The following is a 22,538-nucleotide window of genomic DNA, read 5'->3' as shown; positions in this document are numbered from 1 at the left end:
CAGACGTGCATCTTAAAATCTTCACCCTGATGTGATTTGAACACACAAACGTCTTCTCTGGAGTGAGACTCACTGCCATTGTAGCACCAGTTCTCAGTTTTGGCTCTAGTTTTGTGCTTCCCAGCTCTATTCTTTCTTATCACTCTAATCACACTGCTTAAGCCTGCTCACTCCTTCCCCACAGCATTCACCTCTGACACTCCCATTTGTTGTCACAGATTAGTCACCAGCAGATAAAGGGTTAGCTTTGGGAAAGGTTAACATTAATCTCCTTGCATGTAATTCTGTTTGACTGACTGGGAGTTAGAGGAACGATTTTTACCATAACCAACTGAAACACAGCAAAACATGGCACAATAAGTAGTAATCTTTTGCTGCACAGAACCCTCCTGTAGCTTATGGTTTTAGTGACGCCATGATCTGAAGTATAAACCCCTCATTAGAGGGGTTCTTGTTTCTTTTACCCCTTGCTTTATATTTTATTCCTTTGTCTTCTGCTCGGCTGCGTTCAAAGAGATAATTTTGTGTTTTCCATCGTCTGCCAGACACGTTGATGCAGGACTACCACCAGACCAACCTCTCTCTTTTCTATTGTAGGGTAGGGGAAAATATCCCCTCATGAAAGAATATAATAACATAATGTTCAGCAGTCGGTGCCATTGCATGGGTTGAATGATGGACTACACAACCTATATTTGGATTATTTTAAATGGACCTAATGAGTGAGTTGACACGCTGTTGAATTAAACGTATGTCAGGCAGAAAAGCCCAACATTTTGTTTGCTAATACTGCTAAGATGGAAAAGCACTTTCAACCATCCCATAAAGTTCTTGAAAGCTGTTTTGACAGCTTACACTGTCTACACGTTGCACGTATAGACATGGAGGCCCCCTTTTCTCTGCTCTTAAAATACACACAGCCACTGCTTTTCCATTCAGTAATGGTATAGGCTGCTGTAGCTCCACATTTTAGTCAAGGGAAGCTCCCAAACCTGGCTCTGTGAAGAGGGGAAGCTTTTCCGCAGCTTTTATGGATTCCAGTTATAGTTATACAGTCGGTTCTCAGAGGCAGAGCTGCTCTGGAAGCAGAAATAATCACATCGGTTGAGTTAAAGTTCAATGGATGCAGCCAAGGAAACACAGCTTTATAGTGAGAAACTTAGTTTAGAAAATATGAATATACACAATGAATTTAGGGTAACTGAGAACTTTCATCAGCATTATTTCAATTAGCAAAAAGAAATAAAGATGGACTTTATGATCTGAGCTTCATGCTCTTGTACTTTGGGCTTTTAATGACTCTGCATATCAACATTTCACTCGCCCACCGAGGTCATCTCTGCCCTCAGAGCAGCCAGCCTGCTGAGGGATGTTTGCAAAACTAAAACTCCAGTCTACTCCTGTTTCAGAGTTGCAGTACAGTGGTTAATGGTTCATATAATGTGCTTGACTGGCTAGCTGTTTCACTGGCTTGGAATGGACTGAAGTTAAAGCTGACCACAGAGTTAAGGAGGTTATCTCATCTCCATTAACGACCCAACAGCTATGGCATGGAGAGCCAAAGACATTTGCTTTACTTATCTGTGAAATTTACATTGTTCCTCATGGTGACATAGTTAGGGCTAAGAATACTGTGTTTATTGGCAAATGGTGAATCTGTAGATGTGTAAAAGACAAATTCAAGGTGCTTTTCCTTTGGTTTGGAGTACAGTAGGCCTTTGAAGTACTTCGAGTTATTCCTCTTGTTTTTCTCATCCCACGTCTCAGTGAAATGACAGTTCCTGCTTCCAGTTGGATCCAACTTTGAGCAAGTTGTGGCAACGGCCAACTATGTGGTTTGCAGTGTTTCAACATGCAGGCCATGCCAGGCCCTCTTGGGTGTGATCCCCTGTTTTGTCAACAGCTTATTTCTGTGGCCATGATTGCAGTTACAGAGCACAAAGTTATTGGTGCGTAAGCACAGCTTGTTTGTCAAGTATTAAGAATCAGACCACTGAATGATTGACTTTGGGAGGGAACACCTGACACACTTCTTATGTAAGGTTATGTATTTTCACATCATGTATGGACGAGATGAGACAGACGCAAGGACATTTGGTTTATAGCACTGGGACAAGGGACACATTTGCAAATGCAGTGGCTTTATATGTCCAAATACCTGGACAGATAGAGGAAACATCATATATACAAAATAAAATGAATGAAAACAACCATAAATTAGAACATTTAACAAAAAAAATGTAAAAAGTTGAAAATCTTAAATTTAAGTCTAAAGTTTTCTTAGTCCTGATGAGGCTGATGGTCATAAAGGTGCAACAGGCCTTTTTAATGACAGACATTTTGAGTTTTTATTGCATGAAAAAAAGGACAGGTGGAGCTAATAACTGGAACAGCGTGTCTTATACCATTTCGTTTTGTCAGTAAGCCATGACGGTGAACCAGCATTCACAACACCAAATGAGTGCACCTAAATGGAACACAGCCCTCAGCACTGTAATTAAAGACAGCTGTGCTTTTCCTGCTATGACAGGTCATGTTTGCCATGACAGTTACTTTTCTCTTCTGGCCACAGTGTTGCAGAAAAACTCCTGAAAGAGCACAAAAAAAAAACAAAACATCAACATGTTTTCGCTTTGTGGTTAACGTGTTAGCAAACAAATGCCTATTTACGCTTCCAGCAGAAAGAGGGAGACATTAGCGCTCAGCTGACCCAGTTTCTGCCCAGCTGACACATGTAAGTCCGATATTCACTCTTCTTTAGCTAACTGCTAACTTTTTTTTTTCCTTTGGCTGTAAACTAACTGGCTGTTGCTGCAAATGAGCAACAGGCAGTTAGCTGAAGATGTTAAAGATGCTAAATTGCTGCTTTGAGCGTACAGTGATATGGCTGTGTGATGAATCTTTGTGTGTTTGCTACTGTGAGCGACAGTTTATTTCCCTATTGTCACAAAAAGCATTTGTTTGTTACTGTTACACACATGTGAGACGGTTTGACTCAGGCTACCTTCACACATTCTGCTGCAGCAGGTTCAATTTGCTGCTTGTACAAATATTTATCTCCTGCTAACCGGCTTTCCTTTGGCTTTCTCTGACCTCTGTATCACTGGTGTTATCTTGCCCTGGGTGACTCCGTTCTCCTCCTCAGGAAAACGGGTCAAAAAGGCCCTCTGTCCATGTAATTTGTCTTCCTGAATCATCTTCTTCCTGTTGTGATTCCTAACCTGACGTTAAACTGGTATCTGTGAGGCAAGATATTCTGTCCGACTGTGAGAAATTCACAACAAAGTGTATTAATGTTTCTGCACAGGTTCATAATTAGCATGTAAACTGTGTTAATGTAATTCTCTGAGGAGAATACAGGGAATAGTGGCAGGTTTGTGTAGCCACAGTAAACACAGATGGGATATGTGCTTCATGCTAAGATGTTGTTGGTCTGAGGGGTTTCCCTATACAACGGGGATTCAGTGCCTTGCTCAGCAACACTTCAGCAGGGGGGCAGATGTTTGCTAAAACACAACTTGAGCGGTTACCCTCTGGCACATGGACAGTCTTTGTACACACTGGGTGGGAAAATGCAATTAGAATAAAGAATGACTCGCTAATTAATTTGCTAAGTGTAATTTACTGTCTAAGGCGTTTTAATATTTGTTTGGAAGGGTGAGAATAACTGTACGATTTGGAAAAAGACTCATAAACAACATCAAAGTGCTCTTGTGGCTTTGTCTGTCATTGGCTTTTGATCCCTCTAATGCACTCTGGGTCTTTCAACCCTTGAGCAACATGCACACACAAAGTCTTTTCTCTCAGGGGAGAAAGTAAATAGGCTGAACATGGCTGTGTGCAGTCAGTAGCTGCACTAAGCTTTTATCAAACACACTTTAACCTACATTTTGATCTCGTATTAGTCGATAAACCTGAATGATGCTAAACCTAATGAGCAAGTAGTAATTCAGTGCCTGTGTGGCATCGCTGTAATTTGGTATCGGTATACTCACAGCATCCTTTAATACTCACCAGTGACCTGACTGAAGCAGTGACAGGCTTCATCAGGACCTGACGACTTCTTAAAAAAAAAGCTGTCAGTGAATTGAGACTAAAAAAAAAAACTTTAAAGAAAGAAAAATATCTAATTCTGAGATATTTTTCAGCCCCGCTTTTAACTTTAAACTGGGTTTGGCTTCAGGACATTGTCATCATTATTCATTCAGTATTCATTATCAGCATGAGCTTAATTTTTCATGCACTTGATCCAGCATCTCCCAGGATGCAGTTTAGCCTGATTAGCTTACGTGATGCCCCCAAAAAAAGCCTTGTGCCCCAAAAAGAGGTGACTACTGTGTTTCGAACCTTGCATCTGTTGATCAGCCATAATTGTTCTGATGATCTGTTTCCTACTGGTCTGGAATCTGTTATGTTGTCAGTTTAGATCAGTTATTCTGTTGAGCTCAGAGCACTTTGCTTGGCCAGATTACTGAATAATCTCTCCTGTCTGTGTTATGTGATCTTTCTTTACTTTCCATTGTTTTGCATATGCTGCAAACACCTCTGCAAACAAACCTGTTTTTGTGTAAAAATACCTGTCTGAAACAGGAAACCACAGTGACTCACAAGTGCAGTGAAAATATGTACTTTTGCACGACTCCTCACACAAGTCCTGCGAAAAATGTTGTACGTGTTACGTCTGTGGCGACTGGTGTTTATATGAATCTGTCTGAATTTGTCTGGATTTTTACAAACATCTGCCCACCAAGACATCCTCTTTAACATCCAGACAGATCTGTGAAATGGAAATGGCACGCTCAGGCCTACAGGAGAAAAATAAATCCTTGATGTTAGGGCGGCTTAGACGTTGGCGGGACAGTGGGATATTGGAGTCGTTTGGGCTGATTTATTTTGAATTAAGCATCTGTATGAGCAGACTGACAGGAATCTTGTTTGCTACTAGGCTAAAGGAGACTCCTTTGTGTAGTTAATGTATGGAAAATAAAAGTTTTTGACAGGTTTTGTGCTCTGGTGCTTTAAAACCAAAGCCCTGTGGGGAAGTCAGGTCTGTTCTCGGGACTCTGACTCAAGAGTTTCTAAAGTAGTCAAGGGGTTCAATGCTGCTGAAGTGTGATGAATGATCTTTTAGATCAGTATTAGATTGGTATTGTTTGGAACTGAGTCCCAAATGCTGCCTGTTTCTGTGTGTTCCTACTCAGGGGTCCTGTAAAGGCTGAGTCTCTTGGATCAGCAGCAGAAAATCCCTGACAGAGTGAAGTTTAATGGCAGAATGCTCACTGATGCCACATGTCAGCACCATGGTTTGACCTTGGCTGCAGCTTCTTTGTACACCGAGTAAATGAACTAGCTCTTCATTGCTCTTCAACAAGGACACTTATGCGATTGGAGCCCAAGGCTACCAAGTTCTCCAAGAGAACGAGAGATGACTCGGTGTTTTATGAGTGTTTTAGCATGCCGAACGAGATGCTTCTGATTTGAATCGACAAGCGTCCAGAGGAGCAATAGCATGATGTTTTAAGAGATTAATAATTAAAGTGATTTCATGTTGTTTGATTGATGATGTTGTGGGTTTATACTCACCTTCGCTGGCAAGAAGAGCAGCATTTTTTATTGCTGGCTGTGTGATGTTAGGCTATATAAAAAAGATTGACTTGACTTGAACAAGTAAAAACATCTCAAGGCTTCAGATACATCTGCTTCTTCTCCCCTTTGGCAAATCAAACAATTTAATTATCTTGACTGTTTTTTTTGTAATAAGAATATATTATCACTGCCATGATCCAAGGGTTTGTGCATTTAGTGTAAATAGTCTGATAGAAACATTTGTGCTGGTGTTCAGTCTTAGTGCAGCAGACGGCAGGTTGATGTTTGAAAAAGATGCAGAGTACAAGCTCTTCCATAAGCATTAGTATATGCATTTTCAACTGGGTGTGACATTCTAGTTCTGCAAATGACACGTGAATTCAGCTCGTCTGGTTTCGATGGCCAACATAGAGATTTCACTGATGAATATGTAAAGTTGTGGATTTATCTGTGCAGAGCAATTTCCTGCCCAGACATTTTTTCTGGTCACAGAACATGTTGTGGGATGATTAGTCTTTGCTTGGACCATGAAATGGGGTCATTCGGTACAGACCAAGGAAGTGCGGCTGAAAGACACGAGAACTATTTAAACATGAAATCAAAGTCGGTTGCAGTGCATTCGTGTGTTTGTCTTGACCTTTCTCTGTGGTCAGGATTCATTAAAACATTTTCTTTTTCCAGTAACGACTTCTTAAATTTAGCTTTCAGCTCACATAACACTCATGCTGGGTAGAGGATTTAAAAAAAACCCTGCTATTTGTATGACTAAGGAGGTTTCTGCAGAACACTGACTCAGTCTCAGACTCCCGCTGTATGTCTTATGACAACAATGACTAGTCAAAGTCAGCCTGCTCATCATGTACTGCAGTTTTATTTCCTGTGCCCAGAAACAATTGAGAGCCACTTGAGGCTGAGGCGAAGATGCCAGGAGGAGCCTTGGTGGGGTTATCCTGTTGCTGCTGCTTTAAGACCGACGGTACATTGATAACAGATGGGTTTCTGTTCTTCAGTTTTCTGAGGCTGTGAGGATGCTGAGTTACCACTGACAGGCCAGCCATCTCACACCCTATGATTAGGGATCAGTAACGCCTGAGGGAAAGAGGCGGCCTGCAAATAGCATCTGCTTCCTGCAAACAGATCCTCACATCTCCAAAATGTCTGCCTGAAAGATGGCGGCCAGAAACGATAGCTGCTGATTTTGGAGTCTTTGGGGGAAGAACAGGAAATGCACCTCCTGTCTTAGATTAAAAATTTTATTCTGTGTACGTTGGAAGGAATGATTTTTGGATTTGCATCCTTTTTCCTGCTCCAGACCTTCTTGATTTTTATAGTAGCTCTAGAAAAAAAAGTCAGAGCTTTACTTTGAGCATGAACTAGCACCAGTATTTGCATCCCTGTTGTTGAAAGTGACTGGTCTTGAAGGAGCCCAGTAGATTTTCTGTGCAGGAGGCTGACTGGCAGTGGGTGTTAGGTATCTCAGATCACATTACACCGCAGAGACGCTGAGTGGTGAACCGTACTGACAGGTACCGACAGAACGAGACCTCTGAGGTCTCTCTGTGTGCATCTACTTGTTTACTAATGAGTCTGAAGGCTTCTGCAAAGCAAGGCTGTGTAAACATCCTCCATCTGCACAGTACATCTGTCACACACTGCAGCTTCCTTACAGATAAATGTTTGTTGTTGCTTCGGTATGTGTTAACAGCGTCCTGGAGAGAGTGAGTGGGTGTGTGTTTCTGTGTGTCTCTGTGTACGTGCTGTCAGGTTCAGGTGAATGACCTGGTTGAGCCGGTTTCTTACTGTCAGCTACAGCCCATAATCTGTCAGCCGAGAAGATTTCCCAGATTTTCCCAGTAACCCTGCTCTAAACGTCCAGCACCACGCTTCTGCCTGTTGCTCACGGTGTTCCCGTGAAAACCTCCAACCCCGTCCGTTCATCTCTCAGCTGATCCAGAGCCAAATTTGAGGTCTTCCTTCTTAAACTTCTTCAGGAGGAGATAACCTTTCACTGTATGCTGATGTGCTGTGATACTGGCTAATCCCCTTTAGAGTAGGTATTAGCAGCACCACATCAGCCTGCATGCAGTCGTTATCTTGGCTCTCGACCTTGACATGATTCAAATGGCATAAAATGAAAAGCACATAGTTTTGTCCTTTGGAAACAAAACAGGTTCTCCAGCAGGGAGGTGTTTGGTTTCTGAGGCACTGCTTTGGTCGGTGCCTGGCAGCACAGGTTAACTCAGGGGCAAACACACACCAGCCCCACTTCACTCAATCAACCCTGCATTTTCAACCTCTTATTCTTTCCACCTCCACCCTGAGATGCATATGGGGCAAGAAAAAGGCCATTTTCCCTCTCCAGAGGCCCTGTCCTCACACCAAGCCGTCAACACTGGTGGTCCTTAAGAGAGATTGATGGAGCTCTCCTCCATCACTCACTGCCTTTTAATGAGACAGCCTCAGTGAAAGTACCGGGCGGAGGGGGAGGTGGGGCATTGAGCAGTGGGGTGAGGTGGGGTTGTTGTAGGCAGTGAAACAAATACAATGCTTCTTCTTTCACCTCACATTTTTGCATCTCAGACCAAACCACGGCACAGTTGGCACAGCGGCTCGGCTCCCTCGCTGACACGCCTGCTGCATTTGTTCATTGCTGTAGTGTGTTTGCATCATGTCACGGCACGTCAGAGAAAGAAGGAGACATAAGTGTGGATTTTACTTCTGTAGCGAGCACAGTTTGAATTGATCCCACAGGTTATTTGACCTCAGCAGCACCCAGCCTTCATGCACAGCCAGAGAGAGTGAGACACACAGAGGCTGCTGTACGTTACAGTCTTGTTTCGAGCATCAGCAGGTCCTGAGATGACCCCAAATGCACGTGTGCACAGGTGTGAAAGTTTCAGCCCTCCCCGGCGTAGCTGTGTCCCTAATTCACTTGTCAATAAACACTGAGCTCATTAGATTTAACCTTGCAGCACAGCCTCCGGTGCTTTCTCTCAGCATCTCAGCATCCTTCCCCTGTCCTTACCTCTCCTTACCGTTGTTACCTTCCCTCTTTTCTCTCACCGGCTTCTTCTCATTTATCCTCCTTTTATACTCTCCCACTCTCACGCCTCCTGTATTTTGTTCTCTTTTCTTTCATGCCTCTGTCTCAAGTTTTCTTTTTCTTCTTTTTATCTCCAGCTGTCATCTTTTCTTTCTTATAAGTCTTTTTCCTTGTGACTCACAGTTCGTGTGTTGAGAGGTGATCGTGTACACAAACTTTCAGGATACACACACTTGTTATCTGATCTAACATTTCTCATTTTACGCTGAGAACAGATCAGAGGTGTTTTGTTAGAAATGTTAAAGAGATAAAAGCAGAGAGCATGACGGTGGATCATGTTTAGACATGAGAATGAGTTGGTGCAACACGCTCTGAGGTTTTGAAGGTTGCAGGGTGATTCCATTAGCCTACAGGAGAAAGCAGCAGAGAGAGAGAGTGGTGGTAGCAGCCTGGAGACATCACATGCTCACTGTTGTCCACTGTTGTACTTCGTAAACTGTATATTTTCCATCTGGTGCTCTTTTGGAGAAACGATCAAACCCCGTGCGAACGTTCCACATGCAAACTTTCTTTTTTAGCGCTCGTCTCAGATGGCACCGCTTCTCTCTTCACAGGCACTTTATTAGCTGTGGGTGGGCAACCCTGAAAGTTAAATATAATGCTGTTATGTTTGGAAGACTCAGTGTCCATTAGAAGGACAACATGGGAAAATCTGAACATTTTCAAAGTAGAAACACAGAAAAGATGCTTTCTTTGTTTTTGACAGTTTAGTTTTGGAGGAAAATTTGTTAAACTTTGTTAAACTTTGTCAGTTACATGCTAGAAACAGGTGGTAACCCCAGTGTTTTGGTGGCAGCGTGAGGACGGGGCCTCTGTGTCCCTCGCTCTGAATAATCTCAGAGCTCGGTGACTTAACTTCCGAGCCTCACCACTGTTTTCAACCGCAGCGATCAGTCCAGAATAACGACATTAATGCAGGAAGTCTGTTTCAGTGGCCCTATGCAAACAAACACGTCTGCGCTCTCACACAAACAGGCTGCTGACAGTATGTGTGAGCCAGGTGTCTTCGTCAGCCTTTGGCTTTGACTGCAGCTTGTCCTGCCAAGCTTGGAGACAGCGAACAGAGAAGCAGTTGAGTTGCTAAGTGGCCATGTGTGTTTCCTCCTAACGCTGCTCTCAGAGCTGACACATGGGAAACGCTGTGATACAGAAGCAGACTGCATCCATCTGAGAAAAAAAAAAAAAAATCAGCTTCTTTATTACAATAAAGAAATAGTTTCTAGTGAGTTTGGGAAAATGTGTTTTTGCTGAGGTAATTATCCCATAATTCTTAACGATCTCCGTAAATCCGAGCAGACGTGATGATGCGTGTTTGTCAAGCTGGATTTCCTAATGTCTCAAACCAAGACTGAAGTAGATCTGGATTGAATTCAGGAGCTGTGTAATGTTGGCTCCCAACCCCCCACCCGCCCCCCACCCCAGATTTATTGACATCTTATATCTGAATTATAACATAATTGCATCAGAATAGTGAGATATTTGCTTGGATAGCACAAAACCATCTGTCCAAACACCTGCACATCGTTTGCTGAATGTTAATGTTTGTTTCATGGTTTATGATCTGCTATGAATTTCTATGGAACAGCAGCAGGAGACTGTAGTTAGGCTGGGTGTTATCAAGGCACAGACATGTAGAGCGAGGCAGAGGAGCGCTAATGAAACATTAAAATGCACTGCTTAATGTCTGCAGAGTACAGCGAGGCCTGTTCATTATCGTGCCACAGCAGTCGGCACTGACAAAGTGGCAAAAGGCATCTCTGTTTAAACAGGCAAATAAGTTTTATTCCAAAATATAAACAGAGCGCTAGGGAGTACAAAAACCCTGCCTGAGAACCACGATGATAACCACACCATGAAACTTGTGGATCTTAAATTCATCTCGATAACGTCAGGCTGGCTTTTAGGTTTTAGAACAAACAAGTACAAGTCTCACTGGCACTTAGCAGCTTGTTCACCTCGGTGCTGATTGATGAGTATTCCATTGGCACAGCCTTTACTGAAGTAAATCACAAAAAAACAGAGAGAAAGTTTGAGCCGAGCAGGTTGTTGAATTTTACTCAGCTGAGGAAAGAAGCTTAGTCATTTAAAAACCCTGCAGTGGATCTTTGATCTTCGGAGGCTTTGCTCCGTCGCACTGACCTCAGCCTGATGAGAACGTACAGCCTTTTGATCCGGAGTCAGATAAACTACCGCTGCATCACAGCACTTGTTTCCTCCGTCAGGTTAACTAAGATTGTACATAGCAGATAGCTTGTATGGTTATCTCAGCCTGCGAGGTTTCAGTGAAGTTCGTCCATCTGCCTGTGTGGGTTTGTTTGACGGTGAGACAGAGACAGATCGCCCTCGGCCAAACTTTGATTACATTTTAATGCTTACCCTGATCTGGGATTTCCACCTTCCTGCTGCTGGAGGGTGGAACGGCATCGTGTTTACATTTTATTTGTTAGAAAATTAAATTCACAATTCAAAACAAATAGAAAGTGTTTACTCTGCCATCTTTGCAGAGTTCGGTTAGTTTACCGTTGGTAGAGGTTTATGTTCAGAGGGCCTTCCAGGTTTAACCTGAGGCCTTTTGTCCATTTCATCAAATTATCTTCAGCCACATTTGGTTTAGGCCACTGAAGGTTATGACCTGGACAGGAAGACGGTTTTCTCTTGTTCTTCAAACATAAAACAATCTGCAAATGCTTGAACTTCTCCCTTTCTCTCTTTCTCACGTTCACTCTTCGGTGTCCTCCTCCTTTCCTGTCTGTCTCTCCTCACTTTTATTCCCCTCTCTCTCTTTTAACCTGCTGGGATGTTTCCCACTGATGTTCAAGTGCTTTTCCTATGTGTCGCCTGTTTCCTGTACGGGGTCAATGAGCGTTTCCCCCGGCCACGCAGTGACCTCCTCCATCACTCAGCGGTGGGGGGTGGTTGTAGTGCTGATATGGGACACCGTACCTGTTCGCTGTGCACGGTGGGAACTCCACAGTGATCCTCCAGCTCAGTCTGTGACCAGGCAGATCCTTCGCTCGGCGCCCTGCAGGTTTCTTCTTCCAGCAGTCATAACAACACACAAACAGATCCAGATTCTCCAGAGACATATTACTGTAAATAGAACAGTTACTTCCAGGCTTACATTGAAATTTAATGGTCCTCACACACACGATTCTTCTCCCTCCACTTCACTTTGTCAGTTCTTGTCCAAGCAATCGCTTATTATCACCAGCTAATGGATGTTGTTAGAGAGCAGAGCTCAGTTTGAGGATTGGCACCACATAAACACAGTGCAGCAGAACACACCGTGCCCAGCTCCTGACACATACAAACACACATCTGGACTTTCTTTCCCCTTTTCTCTTTCTCTTTGGACAGCTCTCTGTGGCTCCGAGTTTCAGACGTCAGTGTTTGTGGATTCTGGACGTTCGCCCCAGTGATCCTTTGAAAAGTGGCTTTCATCACCCCTCTCTCTTCTTGCCCCTTCCCTCTTCTGTCCGTCTGTCTGTCTCTGCGTGTCTTTTTTCCTGACAGAGATTCAGAAGATCTGTTCCTGTTACTACTGGAAACTTGGTGAAAAACGCAGTGCATTGTGTTAAAATACGTCAGCGCGGGCCGTGTTTCCATTACACGACTCAAAACGCTGCATTGCCAAAAGACCGTTTATCATATAACTCATTCAGTTTAGAAAATGCAGCACGAAATCTCTTTGACCAGTGCTGCTTGATCTCAGCTGGTTGTGTTGTTTAGATGATCAAACACATTGTCAGTGGATTCATTCCTTCTTCCATTTTTTCCTTTATGATGTGCAGTACCCTGTCTACCGTCCTGACTTCTGGAGAGAGAAACTACTTCCAGTTGTGTCTTTCACTGGACAGCACATTTTCACAGATCCGTTACCTGACACGAGCTTCCTGCCTGCTGCGATGAGGAGGGCTGTAAGAACAGGTCACGACTTCGTGGTGCAGTGGCAGCACCAGGTTTGACTCCAGATCAGAGGGTTGTGTTTCAAGTCACGTCGAGGTCAAAGCTTTTCAAAACCTGCTCTGTACATCTATGTGAGTCTGTTTCTTATAATTCAACCCATCCTGAATTTTACTTCCTACCTAGCTGACATGCACGATATGCAACTGAGATGCACTGGAGTTAAGTTGACTTAATAAATTACGTGTTGTTGTCGTCGTCGTCGTCTTTTGGCTGCTCCTGTTAGGTGTCGCCTCAGCAGACGTCCACATGTTCGAGTTGGCTCAGGTTTTTTATTGGAGTATCTTGAAGTTCCTGCTAATAAGAATAACTAGACTTAAAAGTCAAAAATGCATAAACAATATAAAGAAAAGGTTGTATTTAGGTCTGTAGGATTTCTGTGATCTCTAAGCTGCCACACTCTTTACCCACATTTTTTTATTTTACTCTAAATATATCAGCAGTAATAATACTTACCGTAATACATGTGTGATATTCTAAGAAGTGGGACAGTGGGTGGACTCTGTGGGTTTGCTGTGATGGATCAAATTTCCAAGGCCTCTTTTTTTTTTTGAACCTAGTCCACACCTGCTGATCATTATCGCGGCCTGACCCTTTGGCTCGGTAGCGTGGTTCTTTGGCATCAGTGTCATGACGCGTTGAAGACACAGAAAGTGGACACATGAAAGTGGACACATGAAAGTGGACACATGAGCTTCTTTTGTTGTTGTCCAGTGTACGGCGGAGCAGCTGTGTGTGAAAGCGGTATTAGGGAACTCTTTAACGGGTACACGAGCCAGTTGTGCGCCCTGCAGTTGCAGCACAGATGTGGTGAGTGTGGTGCACTGTCTCAACATGTGAGACCAAAGAGCCGCCACTCCCTTCTGCTGGCCTTTACACTCCAGGGACCTCAGTGTCTGCTCTACATATGTTGCTCTCGAACCTACTGGGATCTACACACACATGCACGCTCGGTGTGAGGTGTGTGTGCTCTTGTGTAAAGTGTGTCAGAGGGTTTGTTGGTCACAGTCTGTTGCTTCTCCACAAACCATGACCCAGCACCCTCCTCAGTACAAATGGGTTCTTCAGAGTTTCTGAACATGTTCTGTGAGGTCATGTTACCTGGTCACCGACCTGAATTAGAGATATTTAGAACGAGTAACTGAGTACATACTGAATTCCTAAGGTCCTTATTGAAATGAAACTGTGTCTAAATAATGAAATCAGATTTCTCTTTTCCCTGGAAAAATGCAGATCCTCCTCCTCTCCGCTTCTATTTTACATTCCACATCTTGACACTGAACACCCCGTCCTCTGTGCTCACCGTCCACAGATACAGTGACAGTCCAAGCTGCCTGTCATTTCCTGTCTGCCTGGAGCCTGTTCCTGTTGCCAGTTTGACCATTTCTCAACCTGAACAATGACATTATGCGTCTCTTTACACAGGACACAATGTGTGGCACATAATGATGTTTGTTCCACATTTAGATCCCAGGAACAACCTCCTCCTCCTCCTCCTCCTCCTCCTCCTCCTCCTCCTCCTCCTCCTCCTCCTCCTCCTCCTCCTCCTCCCTCTCCTCCTCCACACACACAAACACAAATCCTAGAAAACACTCTGTGACCTCTCTGTGTTCCACATCTGCAGTCTGTGAAAGAGCCGTGTGTGTCGTGACATCTCCACTGCGGGTTGTCTGTTCTCGGTGATTCACCCTGTGCTCTGTGTTTCTCTTGGCTCATTTAGAGGTCCCCATCTGGCGAGCATAACCTCTGTGCTTATGAAATAATAAACAAACGCGTGCCGAAAATGGTGCTGACTGCTGTGAGTCGACAAAGAAGCGGGCCTCGGTGTGCCGGGACTGCACGGACTTTCTGTGCCATTTGCAGGGTTTTGTAGCCGTTTTTGGACATTGTTGACTGTTGTTTACTCTGTTGCTCAGTTATTGTTGTGAATCTTGGTGTGGCTCTTTTGCAATAACTTCAAAGTGGCACAACAGGAAATGACGTTCTTTCGGTCATGATGTCTGTGCACTCATATTGTTGCACGTCTGCAATTCTTTGTCTTCTTATTGCAAATTAAGACTAAACCTAGAAAGCGTGCAAAGACAATGACACACTGACCATGAGTGATGAACTGATAATGTTCTTTAAATGTCCGTCACCTGTTCTTTACGTCCGTCTCACTTTAATACACAAATATTTCACATCTGCACCAAATCTCACTGCTCCTCTTCCCCGTCCAGAGCGGAGCAGATGGCCTGGACGGGGACGTCTCCCTCAGGGTCTGAGACTAAAATACCCTTTCAGTAACACGACACCCTCACCCTCTGTTTCTGCTCACCCTCCGTCAGTTGATTTCCACTGCTACGTGTTTGAAACTGACAGATAGACTCTTTATTAAAAACCCTCGAGGACACTGTCCCTTTGCTTTTTCCCGTCCACAGGAGGTCGGAGGTCAGGGTCCACTAGAGAACTGTGTCCTGTTAGCGTGAGAGTTCTGTGTCTTGCAAAGGACACTTCAGGGGAGAAACTGAGACACAATGATGGCAGTTTTAAACAGAACCTTGCTGCCTGGTTGATTCATACTACAAACCATCTGCAGACCATAAGCTGTCTGCAAGTCTGGGATATATTATATTTTTATTTTAGCTTCACGGTGGGAGATGCATTCACCCCGGCTGCCAAATCATGCGTGTTACTTTAGATGTTCCATGTTCCCGAGACAGTAAATGTGTGTAAGGTGTGTTTGCCTGTGTGTGTGTGTTTGTTTCTTCGCTGTTGCTAATGTCCACTAATGTCTCAGATGGGAAGAAACTGGCTCGCTGCCCAAACAAGCTACCTACCCTGGGACTCTGGACAAAAACGTGACTGCAAGCCAGTTAGTTGTTAGCTTAAGCACAGACTGTGAGCTGTCCACAGTTCATGGTCCACTTCTCCGTTATGTGTGTGTGTTTTTTTCATTGACTGAATAAAAAGGTGTTTTTTTCCCTGTCAGTTATTTATAACTACATTTTAGGAATTTATTATTGTTATGTAGTATGTAAGTATGCAGATGCCTCTAACTGATGTTACCTCTCAGACTCTGCTGTGTTTTTGTGTCATGCCTGTAAATCACTGACACGTCCTGTCTGAAGTTTTACTCCTTAATTGGCTTAATGATGTTTCATTATGAAACCGCTCAACGAGACCCTCATGTGATAATGTCTGTTCTAATTTGTTAGTGAAACCTTCATCGCAGCAGCGGTTCCAGGTCATGCTGAGGCATGAGACGGCATGTCTGGCCTGTGTGGACACGCACGCACGCACACACGCACGCACACACATATACACAAACAAACGCTGCGACCTGCTTTTTCATCCAGACCAGATGCTCGGCTTTCCACGTTGTACTTATCGTGAGGGGTGATATGTGGAGTTGTAAGTCCTGGAGAAACAAGGTTTAGGGACTACAAATCCCCTACTCAAGCAGATCACACAGCAGGGGAGACGACTTCAGGGTTTTATCCGAGCGTACAACTCATCCTAAATCAGGACGCTTGGAAAATCCGGTGTCATTTGTCTAAAGAGTGGCTGTGCCTTTGACTTACAGCGACAGTAGGATATTTTCTCTGGCTCTTCTCTCCTCCACAGCTACAGTACGAGACTCCAGAGAACTGACAGCCGTCTCTGCTCTGGCTCAGGCGGTGTAGGTGTGGCCATTATAGATATTTGGAGGGTCTCGAGGTTAAGAGGACTGGCTCAGAGTTTGACAGGCTGGCCTGAATTACCAGCTTGATCCCTTGTTACCCTCCCTGGCACCAGTACTGCCACTGTGTTTCAGTGCACAGGGTGGGGAGATGTAAACTGCTGGCCAAAAGAAATACACATATATCTCTGTATGCTTTCACACTGTCTGTCTGCACTACAAACACATGCATCCTGCAAAGCCATTAATCTAGTAGTCCACTCTTACATTCCTTAGTACAAGGGAGGATTTTCACCAGTTATGTGGAAACTTGTGCTTATTTCCACTGTTCAGTTGTTCAGTCTTAGTGGAAGATGTTTCAGAACATGAGGCACTGGCCCACGTACTGTACATGCAGCTGAACTGTTTGTGATTTTGTGAATTTGTAGCTGGCCCATAGCCCCTGAATGCTCACTGTGTTTACAAGTGGCTAAAACTGCATTGAGTTCAGTGCGACTGTTTAACTCATTGTGCTTTATCGTTCGATAATAAATTAGATAAATGCTTGAAGTGAAAGTCAGTGTTGGAAAGTGTGTGTGGCAGTCTGTTAAACTTAATTACACTAAGACTTCATGGCCATTACATGAAGGCTTTGAGTTTCCAGGACAGTTTCTCTGTGTCATGGTGCACACTCTGAACAGTGTGCTGCTGTGGATGTGTAACACGCAGCAGGCCTCCTGTGTGTGTGTATCACGGTGTCACATTTCCCTTGGCGTTGTACTCTGCAGGCTGTGGTCATTTTGGGCAGGCAGGGCATCAATAATTCACCTACACACACACACACACACACACACACTGTACTTAGCCCAGTATGAGGCTGTGATGTTCTGCTAAGAAGCAATTGTTTTGCCCCGGAGGGATATTCAGTCTATTTTAGTGATACTAAAACAAGCCAGAGGAACTGAACTAAACTGGAAAATCAACTACTGTGTCCCACAGAGTTTGTCTCGCCCCCGATGTATGATGTCAACCAACAAACTTGTCTGCTGGGCGGATTAAGGGTAAAGAAGGGACACTTCAAAGTCTCAGTGACAGGTGTGTAGGATCAGAATCATAACCACAGAACAAAAGAGAAAAAAATCCCACGCACTCTCCATCGCTGCTGCCCTCGATATCAACAACGTCCGAGAACCAGAACGTGAACAGTGCTCTGTGGGAAATTTTGACCGGTTGAGACGGACCGTCACTGCTGCCTAACCTAACAGACCTGCCTGAATTCTTTCTGTATTTAATTTATTTGATTTTCAGTCAATGATCTTAGCTGAATAATGACAATGAGCATTATTTTAGGCTTTATTTGACTTTAATTGAAGCACATTCTTCAGCTGCTGTTGGTTTTGAGGTGTGTGTGTGTGTCTCTCTCGTTTATGACTCACAGAGGAGAAAATACACTCCATAAATCTCAGCCGTTATTGTGCTGCGGAGCGTCGACTCTGAAAGCGGGAGGTTGAGAAGTCGAACTACTGGGCTGAGCCGATGATTCACAGGGAGGCCTGTGCTCCGAGAGGTCAGAGGTCACAGACTAATGGTGGTTTCTAAGCTGTTTGCTCAGGAGCTTTTTGTCGTCCTCTCTAAATGTTTTTTTTGGTGATTTTTGGTTTTTATCTGTTCATCACTTGAGGCAACCCATTAAAAGTAAACTCAGGAAACATACACACTTACATTCATCTGTCTTTGTCCAGAAACACCTCTTTCCTACACTGAATCGAATCTTTGGAAAAGACTTGTTTTGCGTGTTTGTTTACAGCTTTTATGGAAATCAGATCTTTGCACCGACCTTCACAGAGATCGCAGTGATGCCAAGATAGAAATAAAGTCTGGTGAAAGCAGAGAGCTGCATCAGTTCAGTGCAGCGGTACGTTCACATGAAACAGGTTTTTTTAATCACACATGGTGTGAAATGTTGCATTAATCAGGGTGAGCAGGAACCATGACGCAGCGTTCAGCAAACCTTAATGAGACTGTGGGGAAGGAAGGACTGAATGAAGTTAGATACAGAGATCACACATCAGAACATCACTCTGAGTTAAACATGAAAGTATTTTAATATGTAGAAACTCATTTATATCGACATGTATTTCCTTCTGCTCTGATTAAATATTAAGCTTCAGTGGCGCCTTTTAAACAGTGACGATCTAATACACAGTGTTAGATCCACTTTCTCAGTTTACAGAACAGAGCTTGTTGATGCCATCTCTAGAAGATAACAGACACCATCACACTTCGTCTGTCCTGTAAACTGTTGCTGCTCGTGGTTTGTGAAAATGCTTTATCCTGCTTGTTATCGACCCTAATGGAGTCATCGCCAAATGCTTGACATTCTTCCGTCCTCACCAACAAGAGACATGTCTTCTTTGCTCCACCCCACAAGTGTGACTGCATCTCTCTTATGCCTTCTTTAGTTTGTGTGTCATACGAAGCGATTTCACTTTCTGTGTCCGACCTGGACGGACAGTGAATGCATGGCTGCAGCGAGGTCTGTCAGCCTTTTAAAAGGGATTGACCCCGACGTGATTTGAACACGCAACCTTCTGATCTGGAGTCAGACGCGCTACCGTTGCGCCACGAGGTCCTGCAGCAGCCCTGGATATTTGAGAAGTACACCGAGGCGCTGACGTTACCCCCGTGGGAATAGCAGCACTTGCTGGAGCTAATGCGGCAATCGTAAAACACACACTGGCACATGTTCTCTCTTTCTCACACACACACTTTCCCCCCTCCCTCCACCCTCCCCACGGTTTCCTTCGGGGCACCAGTCTTTGTGTGGTCTTTGACAGGAACAGGCAACCCGCTCTGGTACAAAGACACAGATAATGGGGTGAAGAGAGCTATTGTCTGGGCTGATGTCGCAAGTGTGAGTGTGTGTCTGTGTGTGTGCGTGTGTGTGTGTGCGACACAGAGAACAACTACCTGTCTGTTCCCTCTCACCTTCTACACTGGATCAGATAAGCCTGATACCTGATACCTGATCAGACTTGGGTGGCTGCATGTCACTCTCTCAGTGTATGAATGAATGAGTAAAGCTCACATGTGACTAAGCGGGTCACTGGGGCAGCCGCTAAAAGACTAGCAGACAATGCTCTCAGACACACCCCGCATATCTGCTCATATCTGCTGAGCTGAATACAAAACTCCTTTAAACTGCTGATCTTCTCAGTGTCAACACAGCAGGGATTACTCTGCGGCTGCACGTTGAGCCACCAGGCCACTTTATTCATGTCCTTTTCTGATATTTCATCGGAGTGAAACCAGGTTTGCTGTGTTTTCCTGTGTTGTTGCATTTGGCAATGCCACATGATGAGAATTCAAGCTGCTCCCATTACATTTGCACTTCACAGTGACGTGTCGATCTATTTTCATGGGCTGTTGACTTTAGTGACAGTAATTGAATGTTCCCGTACCTGCCAGGTGTCATATTTTAATGTTTTAATGTCTTAGCTGGCATCTCGTGCTTCGGTGGTGACATGAAAATGCTATGGACTATCAGACTCTGTACATTGTAATCACAGGTAATCACAGATAACATGCTACAGCAGTGCAGAAGGTTCCCTGTGCTGTTGTTCAGGAGTTGTATGGCTAACCTTTCAGACATTTTGTACCTGACCTGAAATCGTAACTTTACAGTGCTGATAATCATTTATCCAACACAGGTTACACTAGTTTCTGCAGGTTTTCCGTAACCCTCCTTCCTGTTTGTAAGATGTCGTTCTCACATCTTACTTTTTGTCCAGCCTCAGACAGACATGACTTAGATTGTCAGTCAAAGCTGTAAATGACATATCCCTTTGTTAATGAAATAATACAGTGCTGATGGACAAAAACATTCTCAGGACTTGAATAGTGATGAAGCATTAGCATTGTCTGGTAGGTAAAAGCCTTATCTTGTCTTTTCACACTGGTCTGAGACCTGGCTGTACTTCAGCTGCACGAGTCTGTGTGGGGTTTGATTCCTCTGATTGCACATGAGGTTTCCACTATAAAAATGTGGAAGGACTTTGCATGACGAGAGCAGCAGTATCTTATTGGATGCTGGTCGATGATATGATACTGATCCCATTTGGAGAAACTGTCTTTCCACTTTGTTGCTGAAGGCGCTTCAGATCGGTTCTCTGCTCAAAGACCCGTCAGCAGGACAGATGTCTCGGGTCTTTTCAGTTTAGTTTAGGTTTTGTCAAAGTGCATGAAACCATTTTTTGAAAAAATAAAAACCTGTAGTTGTAGAGAAATGCAAATACAGAGTCAGGAAGCTACACATGCAGGAGCCGGCTCTGTGTAACATGTTGATTTAGTTTCAGAGATGATGGCAACAAAGTGAGCCGAGGTTGACTGCATCAACTGTACTGCTGTCCTCCCTGTCCACTGTTACTGTACGCCACAGTAATACAGATGACTCTGTCACACTGCTCTCTTTGTTTCTCTTCAGTCCATTTGTACTGGTTTCCATATCACATGTGTCAAATGTGATAGATGTGATCAAAGTTTTAGTTTCCTCTTGAACTGCAGCCAAACTGTTTCCATGTTAGCAGACATGTACCAATCATTAATCTTTATATTTAGAGTTAATGTTTTAATTATAAATTAAGATCACAAAGCATCCTCCAAGAACTCTGTGACAATATGACCTGAGCTGCATGTGGAACAAATGAGATTATCAGCTGGGAAGAGGAATCATGTTTTGAATTAGTATGAATGTAACATTAAAAGATTAAAAGATTTTTTTTTTACATGACCAGCTGTTTCTTCCTCAGAGGTCTTACTTATGCTTACTAAGTGTAGGGAAAAAACCTTTAGTCGTGTGTGTGTGTGTGTGTGTGTGTGTGTGCATCAGTTAAGACTTTAGTATTTACACCAAAATATTTACAGAAAATCCATCCCCCTCTCAGTCAGAGAGGGGTTTTCTGCTAATACTCCCACAATGTGGAGTCTTTAAGCCAAGAACTCGTAAGTATTACTTTTGGCTTGTTGGCGGCAAAGTGCCATTGATGTAAGGCTTAATTTTAACCAATTCAGCTCTAAACAGTGTTTGTCAACATCAAATACTTTCCTTCCATGTTGACTGTGTTTCTGGGTTTAAGTTTTGTGGCTGAGCTTCTTTCAGAATCATATTTGTTCCTCATAATCCGTCTGAGAAACGAGTCTGGTGGGAGATGCCGAACAGCGTTTGAAAATGTAAACATTTTTTTTGTTCGTGTTTCATACTGAGGGTCAGTTAGTGGTTTGTAATGACTTCCAGAGATGGTAAATTAATGCTGCATCTTCTTCTTCTTCTGTGGTTTAAGTATGTTTTGTAGTGGCATTATAGTGTAGTTTTAGTCTTTCTGGTGAAAAAGCCTTACACATTAATGACTACAGTGTTGGATCACTCTCCCCAGCTAATACAATGATTGAGAACAACACAGTTCTGCCTTTGCTTCCGTTTTCTTGTCTTGTCTTTTGGGAACGTCCCTGATAAACTTGCCATGTTTTCCCTCCTAACAACCCCAGAAGGAAGGAAAATACCACACAGTCATTCCCCTTAATGAGTTGGACCATTTTGCCTGGTGAACCGCAATGGAGTTCAGTACAACAGAGCCGTGCATGAAGGCATTTAACCACAGCGCTGAAGACAACTCGGTTTGGAGGAAAAAGTATGGAGGAAAAGAGACGGAGGGAGGGAAATAGAGTGAGGACAAAGTAGAGACAAAAGAGTGAGGAGGGTCTCTCTATCTGTCTGTCTGTTGGTTGAAATTAGGCCCTGATTTATACTTTTTGACTTCTGCTTTACTATTGAAAAATCTTTAGCATAACTTCTTTATGGGAAAAAAATGCTGTCTCCATTAAGCTTAGTTGGACAAGTTGTACATTTTACCTCCTATTTCTTACGGTGCAGTCTCACTCTGGGGGAAGAGCTGCAGGGCGGGAATAGGAAGCAGAATTAGTTTCAGCGACCGTGACCTGTTCTCACGCACATACGGGCTCATCAGTGTTGTTTTAAGAGATACTTTAAGAGATACAAAAATCCCAAACCAATCCTTTAAACCCTTTTTTTTCCCAGCTTCTGTCGTCACTGCTTCCTGCCTTTGATGGGCTGTGCAACATATTGATGAGGCTTTACCTGTTTGTCCTGTGAATATACTGGTGCAATACTGTGAAAAACAGGGTTTCTGAATGTGTAATTATATCTTCATATCACATATGGACATGTAA

General features: G+C 43.7%; 1 protein-coding gene and 1 non-coding gene across 4 annotated transcripts in view; one reads left to right on the top strand and one right to left on the bottom strand.

Moving 5' to 3' along the window:
• The window catches only part of LOC121200233 (partitioning defective 3 homolog), a 291,059-nt gene that overhangs the window by 7,108 nt on the left and 261,413 nt on the right, over positions 1-22,538 (top strand). The window lies entirely within an intron of this gene.
• trnaw-cca lies at positions 18,853-18,924 on the bottom strand. Its single transcript has one exon. It is a non-coding gene; the product is annotated as a tRNA-Trp (tRNA).

Source organism: Toxotes jaculatrix, chromosome 20 (assembly GCF_017976425.1).
Source record: "Toxotes jaculatrix isolate fToxJac2 chromosome 20, fToxJac2.pri, whole genome shotgun sequence".
Lineage (NCBI taxonomy): Eukaryota > Metazoa > Chordata > Actinopteri > Toxotidae > Toxotes > Toxotes jaculatrix.
This window is presented reverse-complemented; position numbering and strand designations above follow the sequence as displayed.